The sequence below is a fragment of the Sminthopsis crassicaudata genome, chromosome 3 (assembly GCF_048593235.1).
Source record: "Sminthopsis crassicaudata isolate SCR6 chromosome 3, ASM4859323v1, whole genome shotgun sequence".
NCBI lineage: Eukaryota > Metazoa > Chordata > Mammalia > Dasyuromorphia > Dasyuridae > Sminthopsis > Sminthopsis crassicaudata.
Genome location: NC_133619.1, coordinates 519,824,809 through 519,844,041, shown reverse-complemented (window position 1 = coordinate 519,844,041; position 19,233 = coordinate 519,824,809).

Here is a 19,233-nt window from a genome sequence, read left to right as displayed (position 1 = left end):
GGATCACAAAGAGTCAACACAGTGGACTGAATGACCATAATAGGAAGATTCAGCCTTAAAGATGAGCCTCTTCAGAACCAAGGTTCTCAAAGGAAGAGGTGAGGGACTTGCTCATTCCAAGCCTGGGAATCAACCTGAGCAAAGGGGAAAAGAAATGGAAATGGAATATGGGGACACTGTAAAGTTAGACAGAAAGTGGTCAGGCCAAATCCTCTGGCTCCAAACCCAGTTCTTTTTTCATTGCACCAAATAGCTAGACCAAATATTATAGGGAAACTGAGGAAGAAAAAAAGACATGAAAAGAAGGATAGAGACAGAAAGAGAGAAAGAGAGGAAGAGAGAGGGAGAGAGAGAGAGGAAGAAGAGGAAGAGAAGAAGAAAAGAGACAAGAAGAGAAGAGGGAGAAAAGGAGGGGTAAGGAGAAGAGGGAAGAGAGAAAGGCCATGAAAAGAGAGAGAAAAAGGAGAAAGAAAGAAAGAGAAAGAGGGAGAGAGAAAATGAAAGAAAGGAAAAAGAAAGAGGGAACAGCCCGTCTAAGTGCAGGGAGACGAGAAACAGCATGTCAAGTTCAGAATAAGTCTGTATGTTAACGAATATTCATCAGTTGCCTACTATGCTCCAGACACTTGTACCATGATTAAGACTAGTTCCTGCTCTTTAGGAGCTTACATTCTAATGGACTAACAGACAATACATAAAGTGAAGTTGAAAGGATGGGGAGTAGGGGAGGAGAGATATCTTAGGATAGGAGTAGAAAAAATCTGGAGAGCCATAAAGCTGGGAAAGGAAAGAAGAAAAGCAATCTAAAATGAAGTTGGAGTCAGATTATGAAAGGTATTAAATACCAGACTTAGAAGTTTTTATTTTATCCTAATGATGAGATGGAATCACTGAATATTTTTGAGCAAGATGATTAATTCTACAGCTTAGGAAGTTTGTTATATTTAGGTGGTACATCAAATAGAGCCTAGTGTCAGGGAGACCTCTGAAATCCAAATACTTGACTGTGTTACCCCTCACAAGTCACAATCTCTCCTTGCCTCACTTTCTCACTTATTTATGCAGACAATAATAACAATGCCTACCTCCTGGAATTGCTGAGAGAATCAAAGAAGATAATATTTGTAAAAGGATGAAGCAGAGAGCTGGCACACAGTAGGCACTATATAAATGCTAACTAGCTAGGAGGTAGCAGCAGCAGCAGCCAGTAAGCAATAACAATATTCCAAGTAAGAAGTAACTCAGGTCTATACTGGGGCAATAATAGCGCTAGTGGAGACGTTGACAGGGATAATTAAAAGATGAAGAGACTTAAAGGAGCTGTAGAAATAAAATCTACAAGACCTCACAAGTGATGGGATGTGGAAGGTGAGGCAGAGGGAGAGGGAAGATGACTCCAAGGTTTTGATCCCTGATGCCTGAGAGAATGGTGGTATGCCTTCCACAGAAGTAGGGAAGTAGGGATAAATGTTAGCTTCTTAAGTTAAAAGCAAGATAGTCTTTGAATTAAAGTTGTATTATCATAGAATTCTAAAGTCCCTTAGGGCTATTGTCAGAAAATACACTATAGAACCATATGATCCACTGGTCTGACCCAGTATGGTATTTCTTATGTTTTTAAATTGAGACTAAGATTATTTTATCTTTTAGAGTTTACCATTCTATTCTATTCTCTTCATACAATATAATTCCAGGTAGATCATATTCCTGACTGTTTGGTAAACATTCTTTTCATATTTATACTCTATATATTCTCTTCTAATAATATCAGTGCCAAAAAAGTGGGATTATTGATAATAATTGAAAATTACATATAATCCACCCCTTAGAGTCAGAACTCTGGTTCAGGTTACATACCTCTTGAAAATTTGCAATGGGGAAACAAGATTTATCTTGAATCTACTAGGTATATTGCTTTATTTGTTTTGGTTTTTTGAAGCAAGTGCAGTTAGGTGATTTGCCCTAGGTCACACAGCTAGAAAGTGTCTGAGGCTGAGTTTGAATTCAAATCCTTCTACCTGGGGACCAGTACGTTTTCCTCTGCACCAGCTAGCAGCACCTAACTAGGCAAGTTGTTGAATTCATTATTGCCAATAATAACAATAATAATAATATGAGATTTTATGGGGAAATACATACATATATACATATATATATACATATATATAATACTTTGCAAACCTTCAAGTGCAATATAACTTAGTGGTAATAATTGTTGTTTTTGTTTTTCTTGATATCTCATTCTCTTAATCTTCAGTGGAGTCCAGATTAGAAAGGGACCTGAAACAAGTTGCTAACTTGCTATTATTCTTTTATACTTAATATTTAATATAATATATTTACTATTATATTAATAGAAAAGATACTGCTTTTTGTAATTGAATGAAAGTGCTACTCTTGCAGCAGACAGAATAAGGGTGATATACTTCATTCTTTTCCCACTTGATTTTTATCTTTTTGATGAGATGTCTATATTTTGAAAAACGCCATATTTGAAAGTTTTTATTCCAAATAGTTAGAAGAGTAAAAGCCTTTGGTATGGAGACATCTATTAAAACATTGTTCTTCAGTTTTTATGAATCACTGTTATTTCCAGGCCATTGTGGGCAACAGTTTTATCTATGACAGTGCTCCAGTTCCAGAACATTTTGTTTGTTGAATTGTCAAGGACATTTTGAGGTCAGTTTCTGTCAGTGCAAGAATTTGTCATCCTTTTGTTTATGATGAAGACCTAGATTGTAATAGATAATTCTAGACAGCAGGCTGTGTCTTATTGGGTATTCCAGGAGGTCCTAAACTTTTGATGTGTTATACCTATAATGATGTGTTGTATAGTTTCTGTAGGTTCCTTCCATTATCTGCATTGATCACAAAGTCTAAATTCTTTAGGGTTAACCCTTCTATAATCTTTGATGTTAATGACCTGATCATGCATGGACATAATAAAATCTTTTTATATAACAAATCGATATGACTCAGCCATTTGTACAAAACTTCTTTATCCACACATTTGTTATTGATTTAGTTCTTATGGAGATTACCCATGGAAGTCCTTTTGATTCTGTTCATGAATATTAGCTATTTCATAAGTAATAATTCATCCTTTGCCATCCAAGGGCAAATCATTTTCTTTTATATTTGACAAAACCAATGGTAAATATTCATTATCAGCCTTTACTATATTTAGATAGAATGATCCATAGAATTTATGTAATATTTTAGTCTATTTTTCCTTTACTGTGAAACTATATATCAATTCTTTTTTTTCTTTGGAATGATTCTACAGATTCAGTGATTTCCTTTATACTATCCTTTGCTGCTTTCTTACTATTTACCATTATCATTAACAAATATAAACATTTTAAAAATCAGTTCAATAATAATTAAGTTAAGTACTTATTTTTCAAGGCACTGGAATATGAAGATTTTTTTAAATGGTCAGTATCCTCTACCAGAGTAAACTTTGTGGCCTGGAAAGACTTGCATGAACATCAATGCTGAGTGAAGTGAGTAGAACCAAAAGAATATTGTATATAAAAACAACAAGATTATGTGATGATCAACTCTAATGGATTTGGCTCTTTTCAATGAGTGATTCTGACCACCAATTTCAGTAGACTTGTGCTGGATGCCATCTGCATCCAGAGAGAGGACTATGGGGACTAAATGTGGATCACAACATAGCATTTTCACCTTTGTTGTTGTTGTTATTTACTTGCTTTTTTTTCCTTCTCATGTCCCCTACCCCCATCTAATTTTTCTTGTACAATATGATAAATGTGGAAATATGTTTAGAAGAATTGCACATATTTAACTTATTTTGGATTACTTGCTATCTAGAGGAGAGGAGTGGGGATGGGGGGAAGAAAAATTTGGAACACAAGATTTTGCAAGGGTGAATGTTGAAAATTATTTTTGTATATATTATGAAAAATTAAAAAACTATTATTTTTTAAAGAATTAAAAAAAAACAAAAGTAAACTTTGTAAAATTCTTTATAAGCCTATCTTATTTGATGAGGAGGTAAGTTTATAGGGTTTAAAACTTGCTAGTTTAAGTTATTAAGAATTCATAAAGTTAAAAAGTTTATCACTTGCCCTACACCCCTGGATGAGAGGTACTACAGATATCATCCTCTGTATCCATGGTCACATAGCCCAAAGTTTAGCATTCCATCTTGTTGTGCCTCTCAAGCCATCTTCAGGTACATGAGGCTAATACACAATGCAGATAATCTGTACTGTTTACGGATTGCCAGAAGTTGACAGTAGAGCTAAAATCCTGTTATACTGAAGTCCAGGTTCTTTTTTCATGTTGGAATCTGACTTCTCAAACATTGACTGAAGAAAAGGAACCTGGTCAGATAAGGAAACCCCTCTGTCATACTGATAGAACTGTCATTTCTTGTATTAGAATTTTTTCCACCCTACAAAACAATGAAAGGAAAAAAGTCCAGCACTTTTGTCCTCAAACAGACTCTGAACAATTTCATTCATGAGCTTAACAATTTAATTAAAGTTTGGGAAAGCGAAGAGAGGGGGTTGTATGGCTAATTTTGTTTATCTTGCCAGCAGGGCAAGGAGATTATATTTGTTAGTGGTTTTCTAATATGGAAGAAATAGCTTGAGAGAACATTTTAACTTGACATTCGATTTCATTGACAGTGACAGACAGCCCAGGGTGGGATAGAGAGATTGTTGCATCAGAGGTAACAACTAATTATCGAAAATAGACCTTAGTTTTCCTTTCCAGGTTGAAATGCAATTGGTTATGATGCCAAGAAAAGTTTTCTCTCTCACACACTTTAAAAGTCCTATTTGCCTGATATGATATCATAATTGTCAGATCTGGCTTTGTGATAATTCCAGAGCAGTGCAGGCTGACTTACCATGTGGCAGGATTTGGGCAAGATCCATTAAAAATAGATATTGATATCTATAGATTTTCATAAAGCCACAAATATAAAATAGCCATATTATTAATATGAGATTGTATCACTCATGCTGCTAAAACATGACAATAGCAATATAACTTTTTGTAATAGGGGTTGTAAACAGCACACGCTCGGAATAGAAATTGCCATGGAAAATAGTAACAAGCAACAACTGTAAATTTGTCCTTGGAGTCCTAGGACAGATGAACCCAAGTTTGCCTCTCTGTTTTCCCATGTCACTCCAGTCCCTTGATGGCTTTAAAATTGGCTGGTCCATCTTTGGTGCTCCCCTCTCTCTCTCTCCTGGTTATTTGTGCCTGACTGGTGGGCTACTTAGAGATTTTACATTTTGGCACCAAAGCGCACATGTTTATTCATTCTTCAGACTCTGTCAACTTAAATCAAACCATTGTCTGGCTTATGACAAACACCAACCCCGAAATTTTCAAAGGGATGCATGTGGTTTAGCAATGCAACTCACATTAAAGTCAATGTCTGCCTAAATCCTGTGTAACTCTTTGAAAATGTAGGGGTTTGTCAAAAGGGTTCCAAAAAAGGAATAATCAACTTACTGTTTTGCAGATTTAACTGGATGTTTTTTTTTTCTTTCTAAAAGTTATTCCTGCTCTCTAAGGATGCTTTTCTATCATCGAGCTGGACTCCCACATGGTGCTTTGAATATCTCCTTTTACCTGTCCCTAGACTGTGAAGAACTAAAGTTCAGTTTGTTTAAAGATCCGTGTGGAAAAAAAATGGGAGGCTTAATTTCAGTCTTTCATGTTAGCTGACAGCATTGTCACTTGCTAAGCTATTTCTCTAAGACTTTCGTTACAGTACTAATATCTCTCTCTATATTTTATTTATGTGGCTTTGGCTGTGATGAATAACACATTTATGCAAAAATCTCAATATATCTACAAGATGCCAATACACAGAACGGGCAAGCTATCCCCCACTGCAGTTAATAAAATGCAGTAAATAGCAAATAGTTTCAGAAGCAATTAGTATAGTTCATGACTTCAATTACCAAAAAAAAAAAAAAAAAAAAAAAAAAAAGGAGCCCTTATGATTTCTAATAATTGTTATTTATCTTTCATTTGAAGTAGTCCTCTTATGTGCATCAGTTCTGGCCTAGAAATAACATTGCTGGTGGGGGGAGGGTACAACACCATTATTCACTATATTAAGATAAGAAAGGGGAATTTCTGTCCAGAACCTTAGAGCAAATGATTCTTTTCAAAGAGCCACTCAATGAATCTTTGGACTGATCCTGCTCTATTCTGTGAACAACTCATTTCCAGGCCCCTAGAATCAATTACCTGAGTTCTCAGTCATGAGACCAAAATGAGTACTTTATTTTGTTTTTTGATGGTTCAGGAAAACACAATTTTATGATGTACACTGAAACTTGGAAAGAAAGTTAAAACTTCCACATGATAGTACCCTCTTGTGGTAGGAAAATTATCTATCAGGTTCCCCTCCCCAAACCATGTGGGTGAGGATTTTTTTTCTATTTTTATTAAAGCTTTTTATTTACAAAACATGTATGGGTAATTTTTCAACATTGACCCTTGCAAAACCTTGTGTTCCAAATTTTTCCCCCCTTCCCCCCACTGCCTCCCCTAGATGGCAGGTAATCCAATACACGTTAAATATGTTAAAATATATGTTAAATCCAATATAAGATATTGTATTTAACTTATACTTTAACATGTACTGGTCAACCTGCCATCTGGGGGAAAGGGTGGGGGGAAGGAGGGGAAAAGTTGGAACAAAAGGTTTTGCAATTGTCAATGCATTACCCATGCATATATCTTGTAAATAAAAAGCTATAATAAAAAATAAAATAAAAAATCCAATATAAGTATACATATTTATACAGTTATCTTGCTGCACAAGAAAAAATCAGATCAAAGAGGAAAAAAAATGAGAAAAAAAAAACAAGATACCAGCAAACCACAGAAAGCGTGAAAATGCCATATTTTGGTTCATACTCAGTTCCCACAGGCCTCTCTCTGGGTATAGATGGCTCTGGATGGTTCTTTTTCTTAACAAAATATTGAAACTGTCTTTGACTTATGGAACTAGCTTATGCCTTAGATATGGCTTCCTGATCTTGTGGTTCAGGTATTTTTTTTACTTGTGTCCAATACTTTGTGACCCCATTTGGGATTTTCTTGGCAGAGATACTGGAGTGGTTTGCCATGTTCTTCTTCAGATCATTTTGCAGATGAAGAAACTGAGGCACACAGGATCAAATGACTTGCCCAGGTAGACCAGATCTGAACTCAGCAAAATGAATCCTAACTCCAGGCCCAACGCTCCATCCACTGTGCCACCTAACTGCCGGTTCCTGGTCCCCTGAGAACAAAGAAGCCATGAGGAGCGTCATTCAGCTGGGCCCAGATCCTTGAGCAGCAGATCACCAAGAGCAACATGGAAGCAGAAAGGCTTCCATCAATCGGAACAACAGCTTGTCTTCAGCTGAAGGTCCTTCCCCTGCCATACCTAAGTATATTATTTAGTTAGTGATTAGATGGACTGTGAATTTCTCCTTTCATTCCAGTCTCATTTGATGGACCAGCCCACTGTGTTATCCTCAGCCCAAAACAACTCCCGAGTCTGAAGTGGGCCGTGACATCCCAATATGGTGACAGATCATATCCTTGCTAAGGAATTTCCCTGAGGAACAGAGCTTTTCAGGGAATATCAATGATTTCCAGTCCAGGTAACCTGACCACAAGGATCACAATGATACCTTTTACAAAGAAAGTACTTCTGTTCCAGGCCAGGTATGTCAAAATTATAAGTTTTGATGTGTCTCTGACTCTGGTACCCATCTAATCACCCACAGTGCCAAGATGGAAGGAGATTCCTATGGCCAACTAGTTCAGCCTCTTGCTCCACTCACCATCAGAACCCACCTCATCCCCTAATCATATAGCAACATACTGGAGTCACTCTAAATCCAGAGGTCTCTGTCCTGCCTTTCAGAACTTCTAAGGAATGGCCAATGGTTGAATCTACAGACTGCAACAGCCTACAAATGTCACACCTGATGTTGAAATGTCCATCCCCTCTGTTCAAAACTTACTAAGAACCTTTCACATTTGTACTGAAGCTAACAATGTAATGCTGGTAAATTACATGTGTTCAGCATCCATTGCAAATACAATTTCATTCTGATTTACAATTTACAAAATTATCTCTTCCACCCCCTCCAGATATGCATTGTGGCTCATCCGTAGGCCTTTAGTAAAGGCTTGTTTTGTTATGAAAATGAAAAAGGGGAAGTGGGGTAGACCAGGCTTTTTTTTCTTCTCCCCCTCCCTTTATTCTTTGAATGTGATAATAAAACAAAGTCTTTTGATTTTAAAGAAATCTTATTGAGGACCCAAAACTGTCATCACAAGAGCATCACTTCTTCATTATCTGATTCCTTTCTCAATTGGCAGTGCTTTATACAGAGCTGTATTCTTTCAACACTATGATAAAGGGGTATTTGAAATAAACAGAGGAGCCCCTAGTCAGTGAATACCTCAGATTGCTATGGACTGTGACTTTTAAAGCCAGTTCCTAGGAACTCAGCCTTTTTATCTTCAAATGTTCAAAATTAATTTGCCGAACCATACATATGGGCTCTCTCATCACTAAAATCATCTTTAAAACCACTGGAGTTTAAGACTCTGCCTTCCAAACAGAAACAGAAGGATGGCTATTTCTGTTGTGTGTTTTTCCCCTCCCATTGATTTATTTATTTTGAATAATTGAGAAAAGAGATATGTTTTACAGAGGGCAAGAGGGCTGCAGCTAATGCATGGCCAGTGCATACACAACACCAGTTCAACTCAATTATCTAGGGTCTGGGGAGACTCCAACCTGCCCATTTCTGTTTCTCAGAGGCAGCCTGAAAAATCACCCAAATGGAACGGGCGTGCTGAATCAGGTTACAATGGCCAATTCCATATTCTCATCATTTTAAAAAGATTGCTCTTATACTCAGAGAGGCTAATACAGCATTGCAAATAAGTACCAAAAGGGGAAAAAAAATTGCCAGCCTGCATTTTTTACCCAGTGTTCCCTCTCCTAGGGGAGAAGTAAGTGTAGACAAAGGTGCCCCCACCCAAGCAGCCCCTCCCATGTATGGGAATCCAGAGGCTGATAGATCTCCAAAGAAGGCTCACTGTGAATTCTAGGATTTGCTAATTTAGGACATTTACAAGTCATTATCAGAGACTTCTTTCTCAGTCCAGACCAGCCTCGAGAGAACTGAGATAAACTTGAGTTCACTCTAGTTACCCGGGGAACAGTAGTTTAGACAAACAGAAAACATTTTCTACTATAAGCCGGGTCATTGACTGTGTGTCTATTGTACTAAGAGGGACTCATTAACAAATTGGACACAAGGTGATGAATTTTTCAACTACAATAATCCTCAGAGACCATCAATTAAATTGTAGAAGTTTGCAATCTGTAGAGAAGAAAGGAGTATCCAGTATAGTGCTAAGAACATAGTAATAATGCTTGTGGATTGATTGGTTATTATAGTCTTCACTGATTAACCATCAATCTGTGAACTCCTGATATGAGTTTCAGAGACATTAAAGTCTCCATAAAACACAGTGTTTATATTTTCCACTTACTTTATGGAAACCTCAAATGTCTCTGCCTGATAATTATTACCCTTATGACTATGGTATACAAGGAAAAAGTCCAGAAGTCCTCCTGCTCTCATCATCGTACAGTAATCACCCACAAACTCCTGTGTCATAAGATCCTGAAATCCGTTAATATTGCCGTTAATAAAGGGTAAATGAATTCATTCTGAAATTTCTGTACCCAACTCCACTGTTAATTTAACAAGATTTTGATTTTGTCCATGTCAATGCTCTCACCAACACAGATCACAACCTTTCCACAACTTAATGAGGTTCTATTTTGGGGGGAGAGGAAGAGTATATGTTGGAGTGAAAGTAATTTCACAGAATTAGAGAGAATCTGTAGTGGTCTACCTTTCAGTAGTCAATCTTTCCAAACTTAGGCTGTTCTTCTCATAAAGGATCCATAGCCCATTAGTATATTGTAGTCAAATCCTTTCCACATTGGAATGAAATGCCTTCATGCTTCTTTAACAGACATTACCCCTATCCTACAATGAGAAATCCAATGAGGACTTTAGTGAGAAAAGCATAGAAAAGAAAAAAAATGGTCAGAGAAGTCAAAAGTCAGCTATAGCTGTGGACAAAACAAATAGCAAACGACTTGCTTTTAACTTTTATTTGCTTTAACCTGTGTTCAAATCCTGATATGGGACTTATCTTCATGGTGCTAGGCAAAAAACTTTATCTCTCTACGCCTCAGTGTTCCTAATTTGTATATTGAAGAGTTTGAACTAGATAATATCTAAGGCCTATTGTAGATCTAAATTCTTTGACTCCACTGGATAAAAGGAATAAGCAAATAGAAATGAATTCAAGATTATTTATCATTCACATCAATGATTACTTATCCTGAGCAAATATGACAACCAAGGTGGTGATGGTACAAATATTTATTTTAGAGTTAAGAGGTATAAGAATGTAAAAAAGAAGACACACACATATATGTTATATACAAACAATGTGGGGTATATATAATGTATATGTATAATATAAATATATAACATAATATCTCTATAGTGTATATACACATATCTATGCACACATGTATATATGTATGTGTTTAAACAAATACACACATGCACATGCACTTTACCTAACACCTATTTCCAAGAATATTTACAATGAAAAGGAGAAATTCTCCTGTCTTCTTTCTGAATTCTATTTATGCATTTTAAAAATCAAACAACCAATATTTACTGCTATAGGCTCTTTAGTTGTTTGTCACTGTGTGAGATACAAAGAAGTGTAAGACATTTTGTGCCCTCAGTGTGCTTCCAATTGGGGAAATAGCCACAATCCAAATATAAGTGTAGAAAGTCTCTCATCTCTGAGCCTTTGAACTTGCTCATGTCTCTACTTCCTCTTGTAGAATCCTTTTCTTCCTTCAAAACACAAGTTAAGTGTGACCTTATGCATGAAGCCTTCCCTAAATCAGTCCCCTCTATTCCACCCAATTGCTAGCATTCTCCCTACCAAATTACTTTGTATTTATTTTGTATTTTTGGAAATGTTCTTTTTGTATTATATCTTATTAATTTTGAATGTGAGCTCTGGTGACTAGGGATTATTTCATTCTTTTTTAAATTTTTTTTAAAATTCCACACTCTAGCAAAGTTTAGTGCTTGGTACATAGTAGGCTGTGATTGATTAATTGTAAGCAATACTAAGAAGCATATTAGAAATGCCCCCAAAAGAGACAGGATTAATTATGTACTTATCATATAATTATTTCTTATTAAAGTAGATTTAAATATGTCATGGGTCAAATTAGAGCTCTGAAGCAAATAAGAAAAGGTCTATTATATATTAAGATAGTGCTATAATATGGAACTAGTCTTTGGCAAACATATCAGTACTTGATGGAGGCAGTATGGCGTAGTGGACGGATTTCTTAATAATTTGAGATGTAATCCACGAACGGAATGGGCTACCTCAGGAAGCGATGGCTCACTGAAAATGTTCAAACAGAAGCGGAGTGCTCATTTGTTCATTTGTCAGGTATGCTCTAGTAAGGACTTTTTTTTCAGGTATGAGTTGGATTAAATGGCCATCAAGGTCACTTTCCTTTCTTGAAAGTGACATACATGGTCAGACCTGTTCTTTCTGAAAATCATTGTGGAACATTTGTGGAGGGTATATTATAATATAGAGAAGCAGGATGATCAATTACAAGATTACTAAAATAGTAAGATGAGAGACAAATAGCTATTTATACAAGAGTTTGGATAGACAAACAGAGAAAAAAGAATGAAAGAGAAAGAGAGCAAAAGATATATATATATATATTTATATATATATATATATGTATATATATATATAAAATTTATTACACATTTATTACTTGCCAGGTATTGTATTAAATGCCAGGTTACAAATATAAAAGTTAAGAGAGTTCCTGCCCTCGAGGAGCTAACATTCTAAAGGAAGAAGATAATACATTAAAAAAGGAGCTGGAAGGAGAATGTGACATATTGTAGAGATGGTATAGAAGTGTCATCAAGGCTTAATTCTGGGCAAAATAACAACAGCTCTTGGGGCACATATTTATTCTCAAATCTCTTGAAACAACACCTTGACTTTCCTGGAAGTCAACAGCCCACAAGTTGGGAGCCACTAGTCCAGATGTTCTTTTTTCACATATTTTATATATGGAAAATATATAGTAAAAATAGTGAGAGGATAAAAACTGCTTATTCTTCTCCTCACCTGACTCTCCTTCTGACTCTCCAGTATCCACTACCATATCTTAGCTTCTTACTTACCCTGGTAAATTCTTCCACCCATGTAGCCCTTTCCTCCCATGGGTGAGTTCTCCCAGAACCTGCATTTTAAGGAAAGGCCCAAGCCAACTATCCTTCACTCCTTTCTTAGCTGCACTCCTGTCTCACTTTGTGCCAGCAGGGACCTTTTTCTCCTTCTTACTTTTCTGCTTTCTTCTATGTGTTTTCTTCTTCATTAGGATGTAGTCTCCTTGAGGGCAGAGACGATATTTTTGCCTGTATTTGTTTTCCTTGTAATCAGCACAGTGCCTGTCACTTAGTAAATGTTTAATACATGCTTTCTTGGCTTGAGGGTGGTATTGGAACAGAGGTCCAGAAAGTGAAAACTTTCCCCCCTTCCCTGCTCCTAAGCCTACACACACACACACACACACACACACACACACACACACACACACATCCCTGGGCTTCCTGGAACTAGAATCTACTTATTCTATATCTCAACCACATATCTAGAATAATGCATGTTTAGGTTATGGGGCAGATGGTCTCATAGTACATAAAGTTCCAGGCCAGAGTAAGGAAAACTCATCTTCCTGAGTTCAAAATCCATCCTCAGATACTTAGTAGCTGTGTGACTCTGGCTGCTCATTTAACCCTGTTTATCTCAGTAAAATGAGCTGCAGAGGGAGATGACAAACCATTCTAGTATCTTTGCCAAGAAACTCAAAATGGGGGTCACAAAATGAATGACAACAATATGTTCACTTATGCTATAAAGTCCTTAAAGAATACCACCATCTTCTTTATTTAGATTTTTAAAATTCTGGCCAGACCTGAAGCATATCAAAACATTTAGAAACTATGCTATCTGACATTCTCTTACAGCCCAGAAAAAAAGTAGGATTTTTAAGTAGGCTTGAACTGCTCTAAAAGGCACCAAGGATGAGCCCACTCAAGTCTTCTAGGGTAGCCAACACTTTTTTGAGAGGAAAATTGGAGGAGGCTAGAATTGGGGATAGGGTAAAGAGACAGGATGGGCTAGAACTGAAGAATTGGGCCTATGGAGGGTAGAATTCAGTCAGCCAGTCTTTATTTTTTTAAATTTTTTTATTGATTTTATAATTATACATTTTTTGACAGTATATATGCATGAGTAATTTTTTTATAACATTATCCCTTGTATTCATTTTTCCAGATTTTCCCCTCCCTCCCCTTGATGACAGGCAATCCCATACATTTCACATGTGTTACAGTAAAACCTAGATACAATATATGTGTGTAAATACCATTTTCTTATTGCACATTAAGTATTAGATTTCGAAGGTATAAGTAACCTGGGTAGATAGACAGTAGTGATAACAATTTACATTCACTTCCCAGTGTTCCTTCTCTGGGTGTAGTTATTTCCGTCCATCATTGATCAACTGGAAGTGAGTTGGCTCTTCTCTATGTTGAAGATTTCCACTTCCATCAGATTACATCCTTATACAGTATTGTTGTTGAAGTGTATAGTGATCTTCTGGTTCTGCTCATTTCACTCAGCATCAGTTGATGTAAGTCTCTCCAAGCCTCTCTGTATTCGTCCTGCTGGTCATTTCTTACCGAGCAATAATATTCCATAACCTTCATATACCACAATTTACCCAACCATTCTCCAATTGATGGACATCCATTCATCTTCCAGTTTCTAGCTACAACAAAAAGGGCTGTCACAAACATTTTGGCACATACAGGTCGCTTTCCCCTCCTCAGTATTTCTTTGGGATATAAGCCCAGTAGCAGCAATGCTGGATCAAAGGATATGCACATTTTGATAACTTTTTGGGCATAGTTTCAAATTGCTCTCCAGAATGGCTGGATTCTTTCACAACTCCACCAACAATGTATCAGTGTCCCAGTTTTCCCACATCCCCTCCATCATTCATCATTATTTGTTCCTGTCATCTTAGCCAATCTAACAGGTGTGTAGTGGTATCTCAGAGTTGTCTTAATTTGCATTTCTCTGATCAGTAGTGATTTGGAATACTCTTTCATGTGAGTGAATATAGTTTCAATTTCATCATCTGAGAATTGTCTGTTCATATCCTTTGACCATTTATCAATTGGAGAATGGTTTGATTTCTTATAAATTAGGGTCAGTTCTCTATATATTTTGGAAATGAGACCTTTATCAGAACCCTTAACTAAAAAATATTTTCCCAATTTGTTACTTCCCTTCTAATCTTGTTTGCATTAGTTTTGTTTGTACAGAAACTTTTTAGTTTGATGTAATCAAAATTTTCTATTTTGTGATCAATAATGATCTCTAGTTCTCCTCTGGTCATAAATTCCTTCCTCCTCCACAGGTCTGAGAGGTAGACTATCCTCTGTTCCTCTAATCTATTTGTGATCTCATTCTTTATGCCTAAATCATGGACCCATTTTGATCTTATCTTGGTATATGGTGTTAAGTGTGGGTCCATATCTAATTTCTTCAGCCAGTCTTTACTAAGCACCTGATGTATGTTAGGCATTGGGCTAAGCCCTAAGGATAGGAAATAAGGAAGAAGATAATCCTTGACCTTAAGAAGATCAGCTCCTAATGATGATAGAAAAGTGGCCAGAATTCCCTTTAATGATATTACAGATTGTCACAAACCCCAAGAACTTCTGGAAAACCTGCTCAATGATATTGTAGTTCAATTACCAAGCCAGATGGGTGGGACCTTTCCACTTCTGCTTGCTGTTATTCTACATCTCACACAAAATATAATCTGGCTGGAATTGATAAATATTGGAAAGTGTCATGAACTTTTTTTGTTGCCATGGACCTCAAAGTTTACTTGGTATCTCTACCTGGAGACTTCAATGACAGAGAACTCATCGCCTCATAAGACAACCCATTCCATTTTGGGATAGCTTTAATTGTTAGAAAGTGTTTCTTTATATAAATCTGTTTCCCTCTAACTTAGAATAATGGGATATCAGAATCGGGTCCCAGAGTTCATCTAATCCAAGATAAACTTGAAGCGGTAATTTTTCTACAGCATCCTGACAAATAAGTGGTTATGCAGCTTCACTTGAAGACCCTCCCTTCTGTGCCCCCTCCCCCTCAATTTCCAATGATAAACTTCCTCTTGAGCAGCTCAATCCATTTTTGGACAGCTCTAATTATTAGAAAGTTTTCCCTCTGTCTCTATAACTTCCACCCATTGCCATTTGTTCTACCTCCTGGGAACAAGAAAAACAAGCCTAATCCCTAGTCCACATGACAGCTCTTCAATTATCTAAAGAAAGGTATTATGTACACTTCATAAGCCTTCCTTAGGATAGAAGTTCCCATACTTTAACTGGTCCCTGAATTGCATACTTTGAGTCTCTTTGTCATTTTGGTTGCTCTCCTGTGGTAGTCTCCAGCTTGTCAGAACAGAACACATTATGCCAGATGTAGTATCACCTGGACAGCATAGAGAAGAAAGATCATCTCCCTTGTTCTGGATATTCGGCTTCTTTAATGTTGCCTGAGAACTTTTTTTGGCTCCTATGTTATCTGTTAACTTATAATGTGTTTACAATCCACTAAAGATCCCAAATGCTTTCATTTGACCTTTTGTTAAAGTATTTCTTCCTTACCTAATGCTTAGGCAATTGATTTTCTGGACCTAATGATGAGACTTTACTTTAGGTTTATTAAATTTCATCTTTTTTAACTTCAAGCGATTTTTCTAACTGGCCAAGATCTTTTTGTATTCTGATAATTATCCAAAATGTTAATTTTGTATCATTCTAGTTTTGTGTCATCATAAACATATAAAAAATTAGATTTGGGGGTCTTTTGAGGTGAGGGAGATTCATTTATATTATGCTTGATGTTATCTTCCCCTTTGTCTCTCTACTTTGGAGAAGTGGAAGGTTGATGACTCAGAGTCCACATCAGAGTTGATGGTCAGACCAAAGTTCAACCAAACATGAAGTAACAACCATTGAATGCTTAAATTCTGACAGATTTTTTAAAATAATTAAATGAACTTAAATCAAGACAAAAGGATGTATGGGCCTAAACATAACATAAGGCATAGTTGGGGAGGGCGTCTTGTCCAAATAGGAATTGAATAGAGAAGTCTGGGAGTATAAGTTAGAAAATAGCAATGGTCTTTGAAGTAGAAACAGTTTCTAAAACCATAGTGAAATTCATATGGTATATTTGGCTTTAATAGAGATTAAGTTTGTGAGCCACACAGACCATTCTAGGTAAGTTCTTTTTATTCACTTGTAAATATGTGTACATTTGCAATTTATTTCTGAATTTTCTGTTTCCTTGTAAATAACCAAGAAAAAGCACACATCTAGACTCTGGAATATGTGACAGAAAGGAAAAGGGAAAAAATGGAGTGGAGGTTTGGGAACAATAAGTTTCTTAGGTTAGTAGTAACTTGGGATTCAGGGATAGCTATCGGATATTCAGCTTCAGAGATTCAGGGATGATCAAAAATTTGAGCCAGAAACTTTAAATAATTTTGAAAGGAACCTAGTGGCCAGGATATTTTTCCATTGGATAACCCTACAGAATGACATTCTCCCCTGACAAGTAATTATCACCATCCCAGTCTTCTACTTCTATATCACAAAACCATGCTGTCGGGGTCCACTACAAATTTAAGTTATCTGATTTCAACTTGTCATTGTATGACAATCCATTTATCCTTCTTATTGCCTATCACATTTCTCATTTCAATTATTCCAAACATTCATTTCTATATCTTTACTCAATCCACTCATCTTTCATCCTCTGACCTCACCTTTTACTTTGCTAAGAACATCAGGATCATCAATTGTATGTCCCCTAAATACTTCTATTCTCTTCCTCTAGAATTAGAAAAGAAGAATTTTTAAAATTCTCTCTTTGACATTTTCTTGTCTTCTCTTTCAGTCTCAAAAGAAGTGACCATGCTTCCTTACAAGGCTAACTCCTTCACTAGTATCCCTGATTCCATCCCTTCTTGTCTCCTCTGTGACCTTATTCTATCAGTCATCCACATTCTCTCATAGATCTTGATTTTCTTCCTCTCTATAGGGTCCTTCCCTTCAGTATATAAGCATGCTCAGCTTTCCAGTAACCTAAAAAAATCTTCCGTTGGTCTAGACATTTCCTTAGGATACAGATCTCTTACTCCTCCTCTTCACTGCCATTCTCTTTTGCAAAGCATAATCTACACTTGCTATTTCTACTTTCCCACTCTTCAAATCCTTTGCACTGTCTTCCATATTCACAACTTTACTGACGCTGCTTTTTCCAAAAATCACTAATGACCTCCTTTTATCCTAAGATCCAATGTATTTTTTTTAAATCTTTATATGGCTTGACTTTTTTGCAGCATTTGGCACTGACCACCCTACTCAATATTCTTTCCTCACTTCAGAATCTACACTTTCATGTTCATCCTCTTATCTCTCCGACAGTTCCTTCTCTTCTTTGCTGGCTCCTCATCTCTCCCCTGCCTCTTAAATGTAAGTTTCCTCCAAGTTTCTGTCCTTTTTTCTCTAGTCTCTCTACAATCTTTTTCTTGGCAATCTCATCCACTCTTATGGTTTCAATTATCACTTATGTGCAGATAACTTTTAAATCTATACTCTCAACCTCTCCCCTAGAATTTTTGTCCTAAATTTTTAACTTTCTGCTGGCTATTTGAAAATTTCAAAGTTCCAAACTCAACACATCCCAGATGGAATTCATATTTCTCCCCTAAAAACTACTCTTCTTCTCTAACACATCTTTCTATTGATAGTACCCAAGCCTTCTCACTAGCCCAGCCTGAAAAACTCAGATTCATCTTTGTCTATTTACTTTCCTTCCCCACTTATAGCCATTCAGTTACCAAATCAAGGGGTTTGTAGACAGATAGGTTGCACAGTGGATAAAGAGCCAGCCAGTCTTGGACTCAGGAGAACTTAATTTTAAATTCAGTCTCAAAGACTTACTAGCTGTATGATTTTGGGCAAGTCATTTAACTCAGTTTCCTTATGGAGTCATGAAGAATTGGACATGATTGAAAATGACTCAACAAAAGTGACTAGCATGTTAACATCTTCACAATATCTTTTTTTTCCCCTCTTCTCCATTCATACTTGAACCAACCTAGTTCAGACCTTCAACTAAATCTTTTGCCTAGATCCAATGGTCTGAATGAAACAACCTTTCAACTGGTTTTATTGTTTCCTCTATTGTCACTTTTCAATTATTCTTTCACCTTGCTGCCCTTGTTATCTCTCTAATGCATCACTTGTTTTTATCCTTTTTATTGGCAGCTGCCACTTTGGGGTGTCAAGGAAAAAAGGTAAGGAGAGGGAGGGAAATGTTGCCTTGTTCTTTAATACAAAAGGAGTAAATAAAAAAATCATAGTGTCTTGCTGGAAATCATGGGTTGTTGAATTCGGTGATCCACTGCTACATATCTTCCTGTTATTGAATTGTGACTTCCCATGAGATTTAGCTTAAGCCTACATGGGACAAAGGAAGCTCCAGCTTCCTGTGGATCTGGCCCTGTGCTGGTTCTTTGGATTACTTCTAAGAACTTTTGTTGATCTTGCATTTACTTAATTATATGCTGACAACCTTGTCTTGACTAGATACTTGCTTCATTTGTAGTCCTATCTATGGGCTTCCATTTCCTTCCCTCTTATACTGGGAACCGGAACAATACTGGGCAGATAGAGAACAGTCTAGGTCCCATCTCAGATAATTTTACTGTCATATTCACAAATCTTTGGTGGTTTCCCCAAAAAACACAAACTAATATTCTAGAATTCAAGACCTTCTACAATCAAGTTCTCATCTTTTTTTTTCTAAATTTATCTAAATTTATTTACCCAACATATTTCATCTCAAAAACAACCCTGCAATATTCACTGTCCCATATTTTCTTATCTTTTCTCTTCT